This window comes from Petaurus breviceps, unplaced genomic scaffold (genome assembly GCF_028583685.1).
Source record: "Petaurus breviceps papuanus isolate PSGF00001 unplaced genomic scaffold, PetGlider_PUasm1.0 90849, whole genome shotgun sequence".
Taxonomy (NCBI): domain Eukaryota; kingdom Metazoa; phylum Chordata; class Mammalia; order Diprotodontia; family Petauridae; genus Petaurus; species Petaurus breviceps.
The window spans coordinates 27,768,870-27,789,480 of NW_027187361.1; the positions used below are offsets into that span (position 1 = coordinate 27,768,870).

At 36.5% G+C, this 20,611-nt stretch overlaps 1 protein-coding gene across 10 annotated transcripts in view; it reads right to left on the minus strand.

Moving 5' to 3' along the window:
* The window catches only part of NRIP1 (nuclear receptor interacting protein 1), a 154,595-nt gene that overhangs the window by 36,230 nt on the left and 97,754 nt on the right, over nucleotides 1–20,611 (minus strand). For 4 of the 10 annotated variants that reach the window (XM_069073040.1, XM_069073043.1, XM_069073039.1 and 1 more), the window contains one exon: nucleotides 9,069–9,164. The exons of the other annotated variants lie outside the window; for them this stretch is intronic. The gene's annotated coding sequence lies outside the window, so the exon portion shown is untranslated. The remainder of the gene's footprint in view (nucleotides 1–9,068; nucleotides 9,165–20,611) is intronic. 10 annotated transcript variants of the gene reach the window in all.

Below are 20,611 nucleotides of genomic sequence, written 5' to 3' on the forward strand. Positions count from 1 at the left end.
AAGCACAAGTCTTCTGACTCAAAGCAGAGTGATGCCTACACTACTATACGCAAACTTCCTAGATAATTTTAAAAATTTTATTTTCTCTTTAATTTATGAAATAAAACAACCATTTCCATAACATCCAACAATAAAAAGATGATTTTACATGAAACTGTGAATCAGTATACTATACACAACTGGGTATTTCTTTCAAATATACAACAAAATTATCAAGTAAATTTATTTACGTCCTTTTTTTTTCTTCTCTCCTTTTCTTCTGCCCCAGAGAAGCTGCTATTAGACACAAAAGTGTGTGTGTGCATGTAAAATCATTCTATCCTATACTTCTATCTATCACTTTTTCCTCGGGATGCAGATAGCATCTTTCTTCCTATGTCCTTTATGGTTAATTTGGGCAGTTATAAAAGACAAAATAATTTATTCACTCAAACTCATTCTTAAAACAATATTAATTAATAGTCAATTTATCTTTAAGCCTATTAGGTTATTTAGTAAACTATGTTTTAAGATTCTACATCTAAGCTCAAAAACTCTTCTAAAATGCCTGTTAATTCTCTATTGGGTACCCCACACCTATCTTCGTCAAGTCAACAAGGTGAAACATTATCTTTCTACCACTTCCCTCCCCTCTTCCTAACTTCCCCTTTTCTGTCATTCTTTTTCTGTATCTGGGCTCACAACCTCCCTCATCCGCTAACTCTCTCATCTCCCTCCCTCCAACCTTGCCCATCTACCACCTATTGTCAAAGCTAATTCATATTACTTCCTCAATATCTATGGCAGCTACTTCCTCTACTCAAATCACAATGACACTACTTCAGGCTCTCACCATCTCTCATGTGGACTACTCCAACAACCTCCTCATTGACCTCTGACTCCATTCTATTCCCTCTCTGATTTATATTCCACACAGTTGCCAAAGGGATATTCCTAAAGCTTCTATGATTCCTCATTACCTCCAGGAGAAAATAAAAATACATCTGGATCCTCAGTATGAGTGGATTTCATATTTGTGAATTCAGCTATTTGCTAAGACTTATTTGTGAGCCCCAAATCAATACTAGTGGCATTTTTACAGTCACTCAGACTTGTACAAAAATAATGTAAACTGTCTCAAAGCAGCTGAAGTCACTTTTCCAGCTGAGGATGAACCAGGAAACACTCTATCTTCTTGTTTCAGTTCTCAAATACCATTTTTTTTTGCTTTTTTGTTGGTGATTTTGCTGTTTAAAATGGTGCCCAAGTGAAGTACTTAAATGCTATCTAGTTGTCCCCAAGCTGAGGAAGGGTTGTGATGCGCCTGTAATGGTAATAAGGAATCTGAAGACCTTCCCTGCTTTGAAGATAAATTCTGCCCCCTAATATGCTGAAGGGGGGAACAGAGCCACAGGAGGTTGGGAGTCAGGGCCAGAGAGATCATGCAAGACGGCATTCAGGCAAGGAGTTAGTCAGGTTTGTGATTACATGTCGGTCTTACATTGGTTTGTGGGAAGGCTAACGGATGCTGTGACTCTGTGTTGTTATGGCTTATTAACTTCTTTGCTACTATGATGGAATAGGTATACTGGTTTGGGTATTTGTTTTTCTGGTATCTGAATAAATGCTTTGTTTCTGTCTTTTATATAGAGAGTCTGTTATATTTTGTTATTGAGCACCATGTGGGAATATTTACAGTCACCGTGGGTGCTGTAAATACTGCATTGGCACTACATACCTTATGGAAAAAATGCATGTGTTCATTAAACTTTATCCAGGAGTAAGTTATACTGCTATTGGTTAAGGGTGCAATATTAATGAATAAACAATAAATATAGTATATCCAGAAAAAGGAAGAAGCAAATTGCCCGTCTATATATGAGGCCATGTTGGGAAATACTAAAGTAAATGTAACCAGAGGCTCACAGGCACCTAACTGTATTTACCATAAGAACAATGGCTCAGTATTAGCTAATTCAATATTAGTGACAACTTCATAGAACAATATTGCTAATAAGGAGAGTCAACTATACATCCTTTTAGTATTTAAACTCTCCACAATTTGGACGTAGTCCATCTTGTACCCTCTTCTTCTCCACACGTTCTGTGATAGAGCTAAAGATCTCTTTCTACTGTTCCAAATCCGTATCACTCCATCTCCTGCCTCCTCTCCATTTCTTTGCACAGGCTGAAACCTATAGACCTAAACATTCTACTAACCTCTGTCCCTAGACAATCTTAGTTCCCTTAGAGGGCCAATTTAAGGGTTGCTTCCTAAAGAAGGCCTTTCCTGGACTGCCCGCTTTAAAAACAACAACAATAATCATTTATCTGTGTTTTTATTTACTTCTCTGAGTACATGCTATTTCTCATTAGTAGACTAGCAGTTTCTTTGGGAAGAAGAAAAAAGAATAAGCATCTATTAAGTACCTATTATGTGTTAGGCACTGTGCTAAGGAGTCTGCACAAATCTCATTGGTCCTCACAATAACTCTGTGGGATAGGTGCCATTATTATCCCTATTTGACAGATGAGAACACAGGAAGATTAAGTGACTTGTCCAGGATCACATAGCTAAGTGTCTTAAGCAGGATTTGAATTCAGGTCTAGTCATCTCCAGGCCCAGCACTCTAATCACTGTGACACCCAGCTAAGTATTGTTTTGTTTCATCTTTGTATTCCCAGTAAATATCACAGTGCCTGAAGCACAGCAATCAATGCTTTCTGAACCCAACCCTTTCTCCCCCTTCTCAACTAAGGTCTCCACTCACCAGCATCTACTTTTGCATGGCCATTATTCATTTCTTGCTAAGATTCCTCATGCACCAGACACAAGAAAGACCACCAGGGTTCAACAGAATTCAAATTATATTTACTCAGTACCCATTACATGCAAGTCCCTAGGCAAACAAAGCCAAAAACAACAGTCCTTTCCCTGAATTATCCTTTAACATACATGGAAGGAACAAGACAAATATACAAGTAAATAGAACACAAACTGAGAACATTAAATCCACAGAGGCAGAACCACAAATTAGAGATTTTCCTTCCACTATATCACAAGAACACCACACACAGGAATTATCAGGTCATTTACAAGTGCTTTTATCAAGCACTCTATAGACATACCATGGAGAGAGGTAGAGGTACAGTGATAGATACAAATGGAGAAAGCTCAGTTTATGCGAGCTCTGAACAGTTTAACGCCAATTTTCTTTGCAACACGGCGTTTCCTACTCTCCTTTGTACCCTCTTTCCCTAATTTTCTCTCTTGATCTCAATCATTATTAATTCAGTCTTACTTCTATATAGCAGGACTGACCAGTCAGGGCTGTGAGAGCCCTTCAGACTCTATGGGGGCCTGATCAGTACTGTTCAACAAGCTCACAGTCCATGACCATTGAGCAACCCAAGAAATGCTTTCTAGGAAGCAGAACATGGGTGATAAGGGCAAATGGGTAGTCTACACAGAGAAAGCCAGGAAAACAACATGAAAGGATCTCGTGGCTATGACAGGTGAACTGTGATTACCCTATCTCTTTTACTGAAGACCCAAACAGGCAGGAACTTTTCTTCTAACAACCTCCGAGTTCATGGTCTTGTCATAGACATATTTATTCCCCTCAAACCACCAGCCTAGGCCTTAGGAAGCTACTCTTCACTTTGTTTTTCAGGTCATGGTACTGTGTCACTTCATCCATTCTCCAAGTTTCTTTGCTCTGGGCTCCTTCAGAAGCTACCTGCCTTTTCACTCTTCTCATCCCTCTGTTCTGGCTGGTTAAGCACTTGAATGGAAAAATCGCTTGCTTCTACCCATCCCTTGGTGTTTTTACTACAAGGACTTACCCATTCCAAACTAACTACATCTCTGTCATTAGCACCCAGGGTCAGTGGAGACTAGATTGTCTAGTCTTCCCTACCTCAGTATTAGGAGTCATCGCCTCTTTCAGTCACCCAAATCTGCATCAGGAGTAGAACCTGATGGCTCCACATTATTAAAATAATGACAAAAACATTCATGAAGAGAGAATTATCAACATATTCTCACTGCCCCTTCCCACTCTTAATTAAGCATGGGTACTTCACAATATGGTTCATACTAGCAGAGTTCTATCTTTAATCCCATGAAGGATCAAAGCATATCTCTCTTCCCCTAATATTTAGTAATCTTTTTCTGCTGATAGCATACAAACTCCATAAAGATACCCAGTTTATCTAAACTTTATAGTTGCCCCAGATCCTAGCATAGTCTATGTAGATGAAATAATAATAAATGTTTAATAAATGCTGAACTGAATTCTAGGAAAGAAAAAGGAACAAAAGAATGGAAGATTCTGTTTTCTTCACAACTCTGTGATGTAACAATAACCAGGATAATAAATAGGAAAAAAAGATGACAGATTCTCTCTCACAATTTTGCGATGGAGAAGAAGGAAACTGGGCAGAGTCAAACATGCATTCTATATTTTTGGAGTGTGGATGTCAAAGAATCCAAATAAAGATAGAAAAGTATCCCATGGACTAAAATTCTACAACAGAAGTCAGACTAGGTGGGATGGAAAAATCTCAAGAATAAAATGCTGAAGACACAAAGGGGAAGCAATTTCAATGAGAAAAGAATAAGAAAGACCTATGTAGATCACCCAGGGAAGTGACCAACCAAATTAGATTTTTAAAAGATATGTGCATATAGCACAGGCCCTGGTTCACTCTCCTAACCCTCATTTATAGGGACATTTCAGTTTCTCAGAGGGCAACTGGCTATTTCTCTCCCTAGGGTTCCCAGGGTTAACCCTGACAGGATGGGGTGGCGGTTTTCTAGCATTGCCATTCAAGAGCCCTCATCTAGCATGTCCCAGCATCAATTAACCAGTTGACATCTGCTCAGTATCTTTTGCAAGAAGCCTTTCCCAACCCCTCTTAATTCTTGTAGCTTCATTCTGTTATTTTTTTCCTAATTATCCTGTAGTCTTCTCTGTATATAATTGTTTACGTTGTCTTCCCTACTAGATTATGAATTCCCTGAAGGGCAGGGGCTTTTACCTCTTTGTATCCCCACTCACTAGTACTGTACTTGTCATTTAATGAATGTTTGATGACTGACTGACTACTACCCATGACCAAACTAGGATCGGTTAGATTTTACAAAGAGAGTGTGAGAGGTTAATACTGAGACGGTATACCCAGGACCTAACTACAAAAACATTCACTCTAAAAGCCTGAGAACCTCTCTCTTACAAGTACGTTGAGTCTAAGGGTAAAGATGCTTGAGTTTAAGAAGCCACATGGCAAAGGGGTAACACTGCTTCAGTTGGGATGCTCATCCTTTCATCTCTTCCTAGCATCCTAATGGAGCTTCCCTAAGGTGCACAGTCTCTTTACTAGCCCCAGCAGCTGCCTTTCTCTGGCGGGTTTAACGTATCCTCAAGGCACTACCGCTCCTGGGAGGTTCCTCTTATCCCAGACAGAAAGTCTAAATCTTTCAACCCTTCAAAAGTCACAAGGTTTCCCTCATGGGGGAGAGTGGAGAGAAGAAAGGAGCTAGAGACCATTTCCCCCTTCTTCTCCCCAAGCATTTTCTCTCATGGGTTTAGCTAAAGATGGATGGCCTGCTATACTGGAATCTCAGATTCTGAATGGGCTTGTTTTTTTTTTTTTTCTATTCAAGCACCGGGGGTTGCATGAATGATTCTTTTCAATCAATCCCAAAAGCACCCTGAGTGTCAACTCATTTTGTCCAATGGCTGGAAGGATTTCATTCCTTCCAAATTGATGAAGGCTTCCCTCCCCCGCATCCCCACTTAATGCGTATCTTAAGAGGCATTAATTGAAAAGGTATCATTGGTAAAGAATCTTGTCGGCTCCACTATTTGGGCTTGGGGGGCAGGGGGTGGGACACTATATTCCTCTTACCCAGCTCCACTTGAACATGTGTCAGAAGATTAAAAAAGATGATGAAACAGTTTTGTTTAAAAACAAAAGGTCAGGTGTTCTGAGACTTGGAATGAACTGAGGCTGGCAAAGTTAAGGGCAACAACAAAAAAGGTGGGATTTTCTTTAAAGCTATACAGGGAGAAAAGAGAGAATCAGAGAAAAGATAACTTACTGTGAAACCAATTAGGCAAAACTGAAAAAAAGAAATGGCAAAGTGAATGTTTCTTCTAGTTCTGTTTTCTCTGCCAAGAAAAATAACTTCTGCACTATAAATGATATAATCAAAAGGATCTTGAGAGGCTTGAGCATTGGCCTAAAGCTAAGAAGATGAAATTCAACAATAAATGTAAAGCACTATGGTACAAAAACTTGGGTACAAAAAGGTGAACACAAGATCACTTTGGGGAAGACATGGTTAGACAACAGTTTGCATGAAAATGATCTCAAGGTTTTAGTAGATGACAAACTCATTGTGAGTTTAGCATTGTCATTTGATAGCCAGAAAAAAGCTAATGCAATCTTGGGCTAAATTAAGAAAGGTATAACTTCTAGGAATAAAGAGGTGACAAATAATCTTTCCTGATCAGACCACAGCTGCAGTATTGTGCTTAGTTTAAGGACATGATAAACTGGAGATTGTCCTAGCAGACAACTGGTGAAGGGCCTTGGGTTCATATCAAATGAAGATCAAAGACTTGGGAATGTTTAACCCAGAGAAGAGAAAAACAAGAGAGATATAACTGATGTCTTCAAATATCTGAAAAGTTGTCATTTGGAAGAGGAATTAAATTTGTTTTCTTTGACCCCATAAGACAAAACTAGAAAAAATGGGTAGAATTTACAAGGAGCCAATTTAGGCTCACTGTCAGATACATGCTTCTTAGCAGTAAGAGGTATCTACAAGTAGAACAGCCTGCCTCAAGAGGTCTTCAAGGAGAGGTTAGATGAACTGTTATTGGAGGGATTCCTTTTAGATATGGATAGGGCTTTATGGATGCCAAGCCCTCTTCCAAAAGTTAAATGCCATGAAACTGTCTTCGACTCATTTCTGCCCCTGGCAAAAAGGAATTCTTTTCCATTCCTCTTTATTCAAATGTTTCTCTTGGTAGGGATGGGGGTGGAGGGATAAGATGGTAGTGGGATGGGGCAATGTTTTCTTTTACTTAAGACTACTTAACATACAGAGTTCAGCTTAACCTAGTCTTTCTGTGAATAATACACTACCGATAATTTCTACTAAATACCACTGGCTCAGAAACCAGGAAGCCAAGTACATTATTTATGCCATAATTTTAACTATCAAACCTTCATCAACGTTAAAAATCATAATCAATAATTCAAATTTTCCTCCAACTATGATACAAAAATTGAAATCCATATAGTCCTTATTACCACAGATAAGCAACTCTGAACCAACACAAATGTATCTAAATCCATTTCTGGTTGATTTTATCTCCAACCAAGATATTCTTCTAGAACATAACAATTTAATTTATGTCTTTCTAAAGGGTACTTAGTTTCCATCCAAGCAGTCATCAAAAACATTGGATATAAATTTCATCTGACAACAGACAACATCAAGATCTAGTTCTAGGGGAGGCTAGGTAGCACAGCAAGTAAGAGCACCGGCTCCAGTGTCAGGATGACCTGGGGATCAAATCTGGGCTCAGACACTTAGTACCCACCCAGAAACACCTGGCCGTGTAACCTTGAGCAAGTTACTTAACCCCAATTGCTTAGGGGCAGCCAGGTGGCTCAGCGAGTAAGAGCATTGGCTCCAGTGTCGGGATGACCTGGATCAAATCCGGGCTCAGACACTCAGCACCACACCCAGAAACACCTGGCCGTGTAACCTTGAGCAAGTTACTTAACCCCGATTGCTTAAAAATAAAAAAAAAGATCTAGTTCTAGTACAAGCCCGTATACTGTCAAGACAAACTTCTCTTAGGGCTCATCTCCACCCCAGAGACTACTCTGGGTAAAACTCCCTTCCTTCCAAAAGCAAAGAAGTCGGCATTGGTAAGGAGACCACATGACCCAAAATACAATGGAAGAAACAGATATTCTTCATATTATGGCTCCATTCTATGTAAATTCAGGCAATAGCTCCTTCTCTGCTTCCATGTCTATCTTTTCTTCATGTGGCACTGGTATCTCATGTACGTGATTTCCCAGAGAGGTTAAGTAGGTAGGAAATTTGTTTTCTACAGAGAACAAAATTGGAGTCACTGTATAGCTCCTCTCTTCATATTTCTCTGACTTGTTTCCAGCATTCTCTGAGTCAATATACATTTTTTTAGCCCAAGAACATAGCTTACACATGTGAACCAGCAACTAATCTAGGTTAACAAAATCTCAAATTCTTCCCTTGTAGTGGGCTGGATCCAGAGACATTTAGTAACAATTGCTACCATTTATGTAGGGTTTTAAGATTCACCAAGTCCTTTATGTAAGCAATCTCATTTGGTCTTCACAACAGTCTATTCTTTATACCAGAAATTAATTCAGGGTCTTGTGATTTTCATGCATATTGGTACTTCCTCCACTAGTGCATACTATGGTTTACCAGACAATCTTCAAGAGATCCTGTGGATGAACACTGTATTACCCTGCAGCCAACCAGTTGATAAGCCTATCTGAATTTATCTAGATTAGACCTCAGATGACAAACACACTGGTCCTAGACTAAGCCTTTACAATTTAGTAAGACCTGCCACAGCTTATGCAGTGCTGAAATAAGACTTTGAAAACCCAGTGTTATTTCCAAACAAGAATGAGGTATTTGAGGAAAAGTATAGTAGAAGTAGCAAGGTTGTTAAACAATCAAAATTTCAAAACAATAAAAAAATATTTTCCAAGTCAAAAACAAAGGTTTTTGTTGCAAACTAATAACTAAGTTGATTTAGCATTAAATTTCTCCCCTTGCAGTTCAGGAATAACTTTAATATTCCACAAAGGAAAATCTCTGGCTTCTAAATATATTTGGAAAATAGTTGTATGCAATAGGGCAGCAGCATCATATAGCACTTTCACCTCTATGGGATACTGAAGTAGCTCAAAGCGATATTTTAAAATGCCTTTTAGAGCTTTAATGTTCACCAAATAATCATCAGGGAAAAGAAGACTCATTTGATTATGAAACAGAGAAGACTCACACAGGAGGAGACAGCATGAATGGGTTCTGATCTGCAAGGATGGACGGAATATCCAAATTGATGAGATCACAGGTCCACTGAAATACTCACTGAAGTCTGTAATGCAAAAGCATTTTTGAGTATAATAATTTTTCTGTGTTATTAGATGTGACAATTAAATTTTAAAAATTATTGTATAACTGTGTGCAATTGTGTCAATGGCAAGGAAGCACATAGATTAATTGATGGTCTGTAATATCTTTGAAACTTTTTTTTTGAGGGGGGAAGGCAAGGCAATTGGGGTTAAGTGAATTACTCAAGGTCACACGGCTAGTAAGCATGTCAAGTGTCTGAGGCTGGGTTTGAACTCAGGTCCTCCTGACTCCTCAGCCCATCCTCTCATTGTGCCACCTAATTAATTGCCCCTATGACCCATAATCTCAAGCAACTTAGAAAACTAGTTTCTTTTGTAACAATAGTAAAAAAAAAAATTACATTGATCAAATTAGATATACAATCAATTAATGAACAAAAAATTACTAAGCACATACTTAGTACCAGACACTGATTCAGGAAACGGGAGTATAAGACATAGAATTAAAGAATAACACGTTTTCTACAACCTTGCACTCTACTGGGGAGAAAAGCAGATATACTAAATATATACAAAATAAATAGAGAAAAAATGCACAGAAATGCAGAACAATTAAATAAAAGGTAGTTAGAGAAAGAGGATACTATTAGTTGTGGGAGTTGGTAAAGGCTTTTTGAAGATGGTGTATGAACTGCATCTTGAAGAAAGAGAGAGATGTAAAAATACGGGAACCAGTCAATGTAAAGGCAAGGGAATGAAAGGTGCCATGTTAGGAAAAGAGAGGAGGACAGCTTGGTTGGATCACATCATGTGTTAAGGGGAGTTATGTTCAACAAACCTAAAAACCCAAATTGGGGCTAGGTTACAAAGAGTTTTAAAAGTCAAAAGGTTTCATATTTTAACCTGGATACAAGAAGAAGACACTGGAGTTTACTACTATTCAAACAGAATGGCACAATCAGATCAAGTAACATCTATCTTACATCTTCTAATAAAATACTACAGTATTTTTTTTAAAACACCACTAATATGTCATGTTACATAAATAAACTTGAGGACATAATTATGAGCTACCAAAAATACTTTGTCAAGAATCAATCTTTTCATTGTATCATGCAGGTTGGCCGCAACTGACTTTTCTTTGTGTGTATGAGGTGAACCATTAAAACAATATGACAACTTTTGGGAATATATTTAACTATAATTAGAAGAAATATTCTATATCATTTACCAAACAATAACAGTCCTACAACTAGCAGCACGCTCATCACACTTGAATTCAAAGAAAAACCTCTACTCCATAATAATTATTATTTATTATACAAATTATATAAAACAAAAAAAATTTGACTTTTTCATTTGTATTTCAAAAGAGAACATGACTTACTGAAAACAGCACAGGGATATATCATAGGATCAGAAAGACCTACAAGGAGCATCAACCTCGTCCAAGACCCTCGTTTTACTTAGGAGATTAATGAGTTTGTCCAAAGTCACACAGTTGGTAGGTAGCAAAAATGAGGTTCCAACACAGATCCTCTTACTCCAAATTCAATGAAACTATACTGTCCCTCACACCCACATATAAATTTTACTTTGAGATCATACTTGCTACCTCTACTTTCTTTACATCAGCTGAAGCATAACAGTTTCTGCTCCAAGTGTGTTTCTTGTAAACAGTATATTGTAGGATTCTGGTTTTTAATCCACTCTGCTTTCTGCTTCAGCTTATGGGAGAGTTCATCCCATTCACATTAACAACTATGATTACTGTATATTTCCCTCCATTCTGTTTTTCCTCTTGTTTATCTTTCTCTCTCTCCTTTCACTCTTTTCCTCCTCACCAATGTTTTCCTTCTGACCACTGCCTCCCCCAATCTGCGCTCCCTTCTCTCAGTTCCCCACTCCCAGCCGCCCTTTACTTGACCCCTTCACCACCTACTTTCTCACAGGGTAAAATGGATTTCTATACTCAACTGATAGTATGTTATTCCCTCTTTGAGCCAATTCCAATAAGAGTAAAGTTCAAGTAATCCCACCACCTACACTCCCATTTTCCCTTCCACTGTGTAAGGTATTCTGCTCCTCTTCATGTGAGATAATTTACCCCATTCTCTCTCTCCCTTCCTTCTGCTCCCCGTATAATCTTTTCTCACCCCTCAATTTTTATGCCACCCCCTCAAAGTGACTTTATACCCACACCCTCTATTCTAGTCCTAACTGTACTAATAGTGATATAGTTCTTAAGAATTATATATATGTTATATATCATATAATATATATTTTATTATTATATTATATATACTATATTATAATTATATATTACCATCTTCCCATGTAGAGATGTAAATAGTTTTGCCTTATTAAATACGATGTTTTCTCTTTTTTTTTTTATGCTCCTCCCCTGTCTTCTCCCCCCCCACCCCATTAATTATGCTCAGTTGCAATGGATAGATTGATTGTAGTTCAAGCTCTTTTGCCTTCAGGAATATTCCATAAATCCTGTGTGATCCTGACTGTGGTACCATCATACTGGAATTGTTTCTTTCTGGTAGTTTGCTGTATTTTCTCCTTGAGCGGGGAGTTCTGGAATTTGGTTATAATGTCCTGGGAGTTTTCATTTTGAGATCTCTTTCAGGAGGTGATTAGTGGATTCTTACAGTGTCTATTTTACCCTCAGGTTCTAGGACAGGCCTGCTTAACCTGCGACCCACAGGTTGGAACTAAGGTTTTCTGAAGGTCAGTGAAAAATGTAGAGGAAAACATCTTTTGTATGTAAAGGAAATCTTTCGGTGGCTACAAGTTGTACAGTCAGACCTGTTCTAGGATAACAGGAAAGTTTTCTTTGATAATTTAGTCTAATAATTCTTAAATTTTCTCTGCTGGATCTATTTTCCAGTTCAGCTGTTTTTCAAATCAAGTATTTCACATTTTTTCTATTTTTTCGTTCTTTCGTTAGTTTCTTGATGTCACAAGTATATTTTAAAACAACAACAAAAACCCTTTCACTTTTCCTCTAAAAGAAATGAACTCTCTTGGTATGACCGGTTCTAAATAATACATTGAATTCAACAAGTGTTTAGGGAGCACTTGAGTGCTAGAGAGTTTAAGTGACTTTCTCAAGGCCATACAGCCAAGAAGGGTCAGAATTAGAATCAAGAGTTGAGCCTCACTCAGACTCTAGGGATGTTTTCATTACATAAAAGTGTCTCCTCTCCAACTAATTATACCAGTAGCTGGTATCAGACTTTACATAGATAATTCCCAAATTTATACAATTCCTTTTTAGACAACTAATTTCTGAAGAATGAACTGATGAATTGATGCCCATAAATCCAATTCCAGAAATAATACAGTAAAAGCTAAACTCCTGGCTAAAGAGAGATTATTTTGGATACCTACATGTGAAAAAACTCTTTGCTACTGCTGGTTTAGCTGTTTTGAATTAAAAAGTTAACCTAAATCTCTAACTTGTCAAAAATTCCAACGTACAATTGGTAAGAATACTTGTAGATTACAGTATTTCAGGGATACCTAACAAGGCACAAGACAAAGGAGAATTGTAGTTTTTTTTTTTTTAAGGAAAAACCTCAGCTAGCCCCATATTAAAAAGGGCAGTTTAAATATCGACTAGCTCCATTCCACATGGTAAGTAACATATTTCATCTTGTTCTATAACTAGTTAAAATTTTATTGGTATCCAAATTTGTAAATTCAAATGAATTCCATCCACAAAAAGATATTAAAATCAAAACTTTGAAACTATATCCATGGTCGATCCTTTTCATATTTACCACCACTGTAATTCTAAAATGAGATCTATATTTCCATTTAGAATGTATTTACATTTTTATTGGGGGGGGGGGAGTCTGTTAAAATATTTTCCAAGAAATATTTTAGGCATAGCAGACCATAGATTTAGGGGTCTAAGGGACCTTAAGTTTTAAAATTCATAACTTCAACAAAAGGGTATAAAGGACACTTTTGTTGACAACCTTTTTTTAACTCATGATTATGACAAAAATATACACACGTATGTATATAGGCATGTATAGCTCATCTATGTCCACCAAACCTAGTTTCTTTGGCAGAGATAAAATAAGGAAACATTACAGAGTCCTTCCTGATGTCAACCTTAAAGGTTTTGTACATATCAATTCTCCTAATAGCCATAAATGGCTATTTTCACAAATTTCTAAACCTTTTTCTATCACTTATGGTAAGTAATGAATGCACATTTATTACTGTTATGTAAAATAATTCAATTTACTTGGTACAAATTTATCTCACTAGGTGTCAAAAGGATGGTTCTTTAGGATTTTACAAATTAGTCTAATCCATGCCACTAAAAATTATACACATCTGATCATGTCTCCTCATTCTCACTACATAACTGGCTCAACTCCTTTTCCAACAATACATTTTAATACTAATTCTCCTGTTCAATTCTTCATTAAAAAATCTTTCAATATTCCCCAATATGTCTCTTCACTGCCCTTTGTATAAGTTGCAACTTTATTCAAAAACTATAGCATATGAAGCAAGAGAAAAGAAAAGACCAAGGAACAGACTATGTCAAGAAAAGTTGAAGCATGGACCTGCCAGGTAGACCTTCCTGGTGCAGAATTTACAAGAAAATCTCTACATGAGTCATACTGGAAAAAAACAAAACCTGAATGTCTCATCAACAAACAATTTTTTATGTCAGTATCTGCAAGATTCAATTCAATAATAAGCCATTGTGACAGGGGCACTGTGTGCCTGGCAGCTCTTCTAGAACTTATGATCTAGTGGGAGCAAACAAGATGTGGATAGAAAATTAGATACAACATATACACAAAGTAATTTCTGGGGATGGGGATAAGCTTCCAGACAGAACTCAGATTGAAGGAAGCTAGGGAGAGACTCTGAGGCAGAGAGAAAGGATGAGAGGACACTACAGGTATGAACTACCGTAAGTCTAGACAAAGGCAAGAAAGTGGAAGATTGTGGATGAAGAACAGCAAGCAGGCCATTCTGGCTAGAACATACCAAGTAACGTGTAAGCTAGAGCTAGACTGTTAAGGACTTTAAAAATGTTCCTGACAGAAGAAACAACAGAGATAACTTTGTTCAAGGACCTGACTATGATTATTAGCAAGTGAGATTAAAAACATGGAATGGTAAGACTATCAGAGTATTTGTCACTGAGATGGAAGCTATCCTATGCAGAAAAATGCAAGTGAAAAATGCCCAAGTAACCAGAATATAATATATAACACGAATGACCAATATTGAGTTTGTACTCCAGTATGTGGATGTATAAATATAAATAAATAAATAAATATATATATACACACATGTACTTTCAAATTTTTTCAAGTCCATACAGTAATAAAAAGATACTGTACAAAAAACATGACTGCAAATGGAAGGTGGAACAGTCAAGTACTGAAAGCAGTAGATATAGCCATACTGAAGGGACCTACTAATGGATGTGAGGGTAAACTAAGCCTAGAATTGAATAGGAAGAAGGGTGTGAATTGCATTTGTGAAGCTGTCATGCTTTCAAGTAGCCTAAGATCTTAATCGATACAAAGCCCCAGTTTTTCAACATCAATGTTCTCCCAATGATACTGTGACTGTTAAACATCTTCAAAATTGCAAAGTGATACAAAGGACATGATATGACATATTTTCAAGTTCATACTCAAAAGAGGTAAAGCATATTGCTCAAAAAACAAAAGACTTAAAATGGAGCTGAAATGGTCAAGTACTGACATCAAGTAATAAAGATGGGCAACCCAAGTGCTTCACTGGTATGTAAGGAAAAAAAAAAAGGTTTTAGGAAAGCATATACAAGAATTACACAGGATGGGAATGTATAGATAAGTTATGATTTGTCCCAAAGGAAGAAATACTAACATCAATAAAATCACAAGTCCATTGAAACAGAAGTACTGAAACATAAATAAATTATCTTGTACTCAATTCTTGCACATATCAATGGTACCATCACTACTATTATACAATCATAAGAATACTATTTTGGCAAGTCAGGCCCTTCTAGAGATGCTAATGAAATTGGCACACCCATATACACATTCTTCACCTTTCACAACGAGAATACAGCAAATGTTTTTTAAAATCATCATATAACATGGTTCTTAAAAATCACTGCTATCACAAGAGTTAGTACACAAGAGGCTGCTGAAGCCAGGGCCAGACTAAGTACAAACAATCCAGAGATATCTGTGAAGAAGTGCAATGTAAGATATCATAGACTTAGAATTGGAATGAACTTTTGAGGTCATCTGGTCCAACTCTCACATTTTATAGTTAAGGCAATTGAGGGCAAAGAAGTTAAGTGACTGTCCAGAGTCATACAGGTAAGTAAAAATATATGGACTTGTAATAAGTGATGTTAAACAAAAGGGTGATGGGTGCCTACTTTGGGCTGAAGACAATGATATTCCCAAAACAACTAGTATACTCTGAGAACACATACTGCCACTTAACCTGTCTATAGAATATTTATAGATATTGATATCACTATATATATATATATACACCTCACTATACAAATATATATTCACTATAGATATATATTCACATACACACACATATATGTATATATTCCCCCCAACACCCACATCTTCATTCACACAAGGCCAAAAACAAGTTATAATCAAGATATCACAAAAATGGCTATTACACAAACTATGTTGCAAAAAATCTTAAATTTTCCTATGACAGGAATGGAAATTCAATGGGAAACAACGCTTATAGTCTTTCCCCCTTAAAATGTTAAATAAGAAATTATATATGAATTGACATGTGGCACTTTTCCCCCAGAGTGAGTGGTAGTTCCTTTATTGATACAAAATTTGCCTAGCCTCTTTTAATACTGGGAGTATTTCATATACTCAGAACTACAATTACTGTTATTATTAATATAGTTCAAGCCCCAAAGAATTCTGTGGATAAATTATTTTGGAAAATGCAGTTAAAATAAACCAAAAAAAATGCAAAGTATAAATCTTATATTTGATTTAGAAACATAGTCTCTCTAGTGATAAATACTAAAGTTATCAAAGAAAACAATAAGAAATTAAAGAGTATAAAACAATTTAGTGCTTCAATTTGGACATGGTTCTGTCACTTATTTTCTGAAAATTTAAATCACTGAAGAAAAGACTTTTGAGTTAAAGAGATTATTGTACATGCTGCTTTATGATCTCAAATAATTCATTTTTAAATAAATCAGTATGCAACAACTAAGATATCTCTGAGTTTCTATAATATTATGCTCATTATTAATAATCACTCAAAGATTATTTTGCCACTAGCATTTTCTGCTAGGATGCCTGCTGACCAAGTCTAGGTTCATGAAACCATAACCTGCTCTCATGGGCCTTCGACAAAACAAGTTCAACAAGTTCTTTGATGCACACCAGAAGATAAAAGGGGGATTTCATGATGCACAATTCATACTCATAAAACTATTCACATATTAGCACAGTGGAGAGTATAATCTGAAAAAAACTGCACGAGAAAGGACATAAACTAATTCAAAGAATTCTAAAGTAAATAGAAAACATAATTATAATGTGAAGTCAAAATTTTACCATGAAACACGTAACTATTCCTTCTCTTTAAATGATCTATCTGCCGCTGAAGAGTACGAAAAGAGGGAGCAAAGAGTAGCTACAAACTCTGCGTGTGGCAAGAGGCTGGCAGGAGGAATCTGCTGTGAAGTTATTGTGTGTGTGTGTGTGTGTGTGTACACACTCGAATTGTAAAGTGCAGGATATATCTCAGGGGTAAGAGTCAGAACATTAATCACTGTAAGATAAAATCTGTCACTAAAGAAGATATTCAACAATACATTCATATGACTAATGTCACAGACAAACCCAACACTGGACCACATGCTAACAGCAGAACCAGGAGCTACAGTATAAAACAAATGGCTGCTTGTATTTTTCTTCCTTGTCTTTCCCACTCAAAAGATCAAGACAAATGATAATGTTTGATGTCTTTATAAATGAAAATAGTCAAAAGCCATGTCACAAATTCTTAAGTTTCTTCAATATAGTTTAAGGTATAACAACATAGAGAAGCTTACCTTCTCCCAAAATTCTTTACTAAAATTTCTCATCTCTGTAATATATTATGCAGGACCTTTACACAAAACAATAAAGTCTAAAAAATGATTATGAGTTCACTGACAGAGTCCCCTCCCCCTTCTTTCAATCTCATAGTTTAGCTGGAATTTCATCTCTGCCCTGCTATTGCAAGCACTGAAGCAGATTGTGCCACTAAGCATTTCATAGGGTTTTGTGATGCATCAGATTATGTTTCCACGGAGTACACAGCACATTGTTCTTATTAGAATGGATCCCATTTGACTGAAGTAAACAATGCTGCAAACTACTGATATCTCACACTTTTCATTCATTTCATTTTTTTCCCTTTACCTACACATATAGCAAGTGCCCCAGTAAGAGTGAATGTTAAATATTCCTGTAGTGTCACAACATGTAATACAATAAAACAGATTACAACCCTACCTTTCTTTCACAGCAGTGGTGCCAAGCACAGGTACACTGTAGCAATCAATTTGTTCTGCAGACAGTAAGGCTTTCATAGAATACTAATGCAGAATCTCTTTTCTTTCTCCTTCCACTTGACTCCCCAATGCCCAGGTCCTGACCAATACAAGGAAGAGGGCGGAATGTCTTCTGCTGAGATAACCACAACTACTAATCAAGTATAAGGGCACAGGATTAAACCTCCACCAAGCTTGACTCCGGTTTTGAGAGCAGTTAAACACACACAGCAAGGTCAAAATTAAGCACATACATACACGCACTACGAACACACGGATATGTCTACTTCAGTGAACTAATTCATCACACTTTACCACTGACAGCTTTTTACCTCAGGGGTGTAAAATTATTTCCTGTTAAACTGAAGATTTCGACACAAGAGAATCTAACAATAATTATGATCTCAGAGAAATGAGAATTAGTGTTCAATGTTCTCAAAATTTTAAAGGTTTATTGTTCTAAATGAAGTATTTTTCTCTAAATTAAAAATTCTACTACAGTAAAAAAGCACATTTTGTTACAGTGTTAGCTACAGATTTAAGTGTTAAATGTGGATGTTAGGTGCTAGGAAGAGTTAAGATTTTTCCATTGAAGTGTTACTGCTCATATTCTAAGTCCAAAGGCTCAAGAAAAGTAAGCATTTTACTAACACTGCATATGTCAGACAAGCTTTTCATTTACCTTGAAATTAGAATGATATGAAGTAAACCTCCAAGATATTTCTTGAAAATTTCTAGTTCTTCATATTCATTTGTAAAATATAACAATAATAAACTTTGATCATACAAACCCCAAACTCTGAGTTTCCTTTCTAATGGGCCACTTTCTTTTCCTTTTCATCTTCTGTCTAAAATGTGAATGGAAATTTTATGCCAAAAATCAACAATGGTGAAAGATGATTTTTTTCCCCTGCCGAGTAAGTCGTTTCTTTTTCATCTGTTTGGCTTGGTTTGGTGTCTTTTCTCAAAACTTTGAAAGTACTGAGATTTATGGAAGCCAAAACAATTATATGAAATTCTCCATTCTTCCCATCACCAAAACGTATTAGCAACAAACTAAAAAACACCAGTGCCTTCAATAAAATACTCTAAAAAATGTCTGATCAATACTGATGAATTTGTCCTTGACATACTGACCAAGTCATCGGGCTAATGTCATGTGCTATCATGCCATTTCCCCACCTGCCTCATGACCCTGTCCTTTAAATGACCTAAAGCTTCCCTCAAGTAGCAGGAGGCCCCTCCCAGCTATCTCAGCAAGGTCGAATGGGTCAGCATGTCCTCATCTATAATCCACCACCATTTGTCAGCAGGGAGGCTAGAGGAGGCAGGCTTGCTACAAGGGGAGAATGCCCAATTAGGCAGCTGTCACACAAAGCATAGGCTGCAAAATTATCCCCTGTCAAAAGAAAGAGCAGCTGTGAGTGCCAATTACAGCAACCTTTCAACCCTTTAGGTACTGGAAACGACACAGAAGTAAATGAAGAACAATTAGTGATAACAAATCGATGAATTAAGACAGTAAATTAGAAATTACTAGCAGGTGAGCTTAGGTCACATTTAATATTAAGGTCATTCTACACCCCAGGCAAGGGCAATAATAACAGAGTTCCACATAGCTTATCAGTTTTCTTATAACCATTTTCCTGCAAACACACTTTTTACTTCTCATTTTTACCTCACAAACTTAAATCCAAAAAGGAGTTTTGTTTCTCAATGTATAATCTCTTTCCTTCTTTTTACTGAAAACAAAACAAAACAAAAACAACTTGCTTTTTCAAAAGAAGGGAATTCCCTTACAAAAACAAAATTAATTATAAATTTTCCTGCTTACTCTCTATAGCATGGTACCTACTCAAATTTAGACTTTCATAATAAAACATCTATTTTTAAAAACAGGATAGTAATACACTCTGTAAATCAATTACATTTGCATGCTATTTACCCACTTCAGAGTTGCACTTGAAGATAAAGGAAAATATTTCTTGTGACATTCTTTTTAACACATCAACTAGGTATAAAGTCTAAGAACATTCTTATGTATCTCAATTGTTTCAATAAAATTTCTCTGTGCTTTGTCAATCTTTTCCAAGTGCAAATTACACTACACATTCCTCTAAAGTATGACAATTATATCATGAAATGATATAGAAATGATATAGAAAATATATCATGAAATGAAATAGAAAATTACTCTCTTCCACTAAACTAGCTTAAACCTACACAGAGGAAGTAAAAGTGAAACACAGAATGGCAAAGAATATGAAAAACCAGGCAGTACCAAAAGCATTCCATTAAATGTAACATAAATGCAACTGTTTCTTCAACAGACTCAAGTCATAATTACATGAGTCATATTTTCTCTCATGGTTGCTAATAATAATACTTAGATTTCACATTCCTCACAATAATACTGGTAAAGTAATATAAGTATTATCCATATTTTATAGATTTAAAAAAAATGAGGTTCCCAGTTGTGACAGTCATAGTCATTTGCAAGCATTTATCAAAGGCTTAACTATTAGGCAGTTGAGGGCACTAAGAAAGGCAAAAACTATGTGTACCCTCAAGGAGCTTACAATTTAATAGGGGGAAGATAATGTCAGCTAAGTAACATAGGAGTCAAAGCCCAAAATCATGTCTCCTGACTTTCCCCCCTTATCCTAGGCTGCCTGTTCTAATATGTTTCTAAAAGGTTTGATTTGGTCTGAAATTCCTTATTTTTTTTAACACAGAAAACATCTCTAAACCAGTCGTTGAGCTTCACCCACTTTCATGATTTGTGCTATAACCTTCTAAAGTCAAAGGGGCAACTCACCCCCCCCAAAAAATGGGTGGGGTTTTGAAAGAAAGTACAGAAGAAAGAAGTAGTCTTTTACT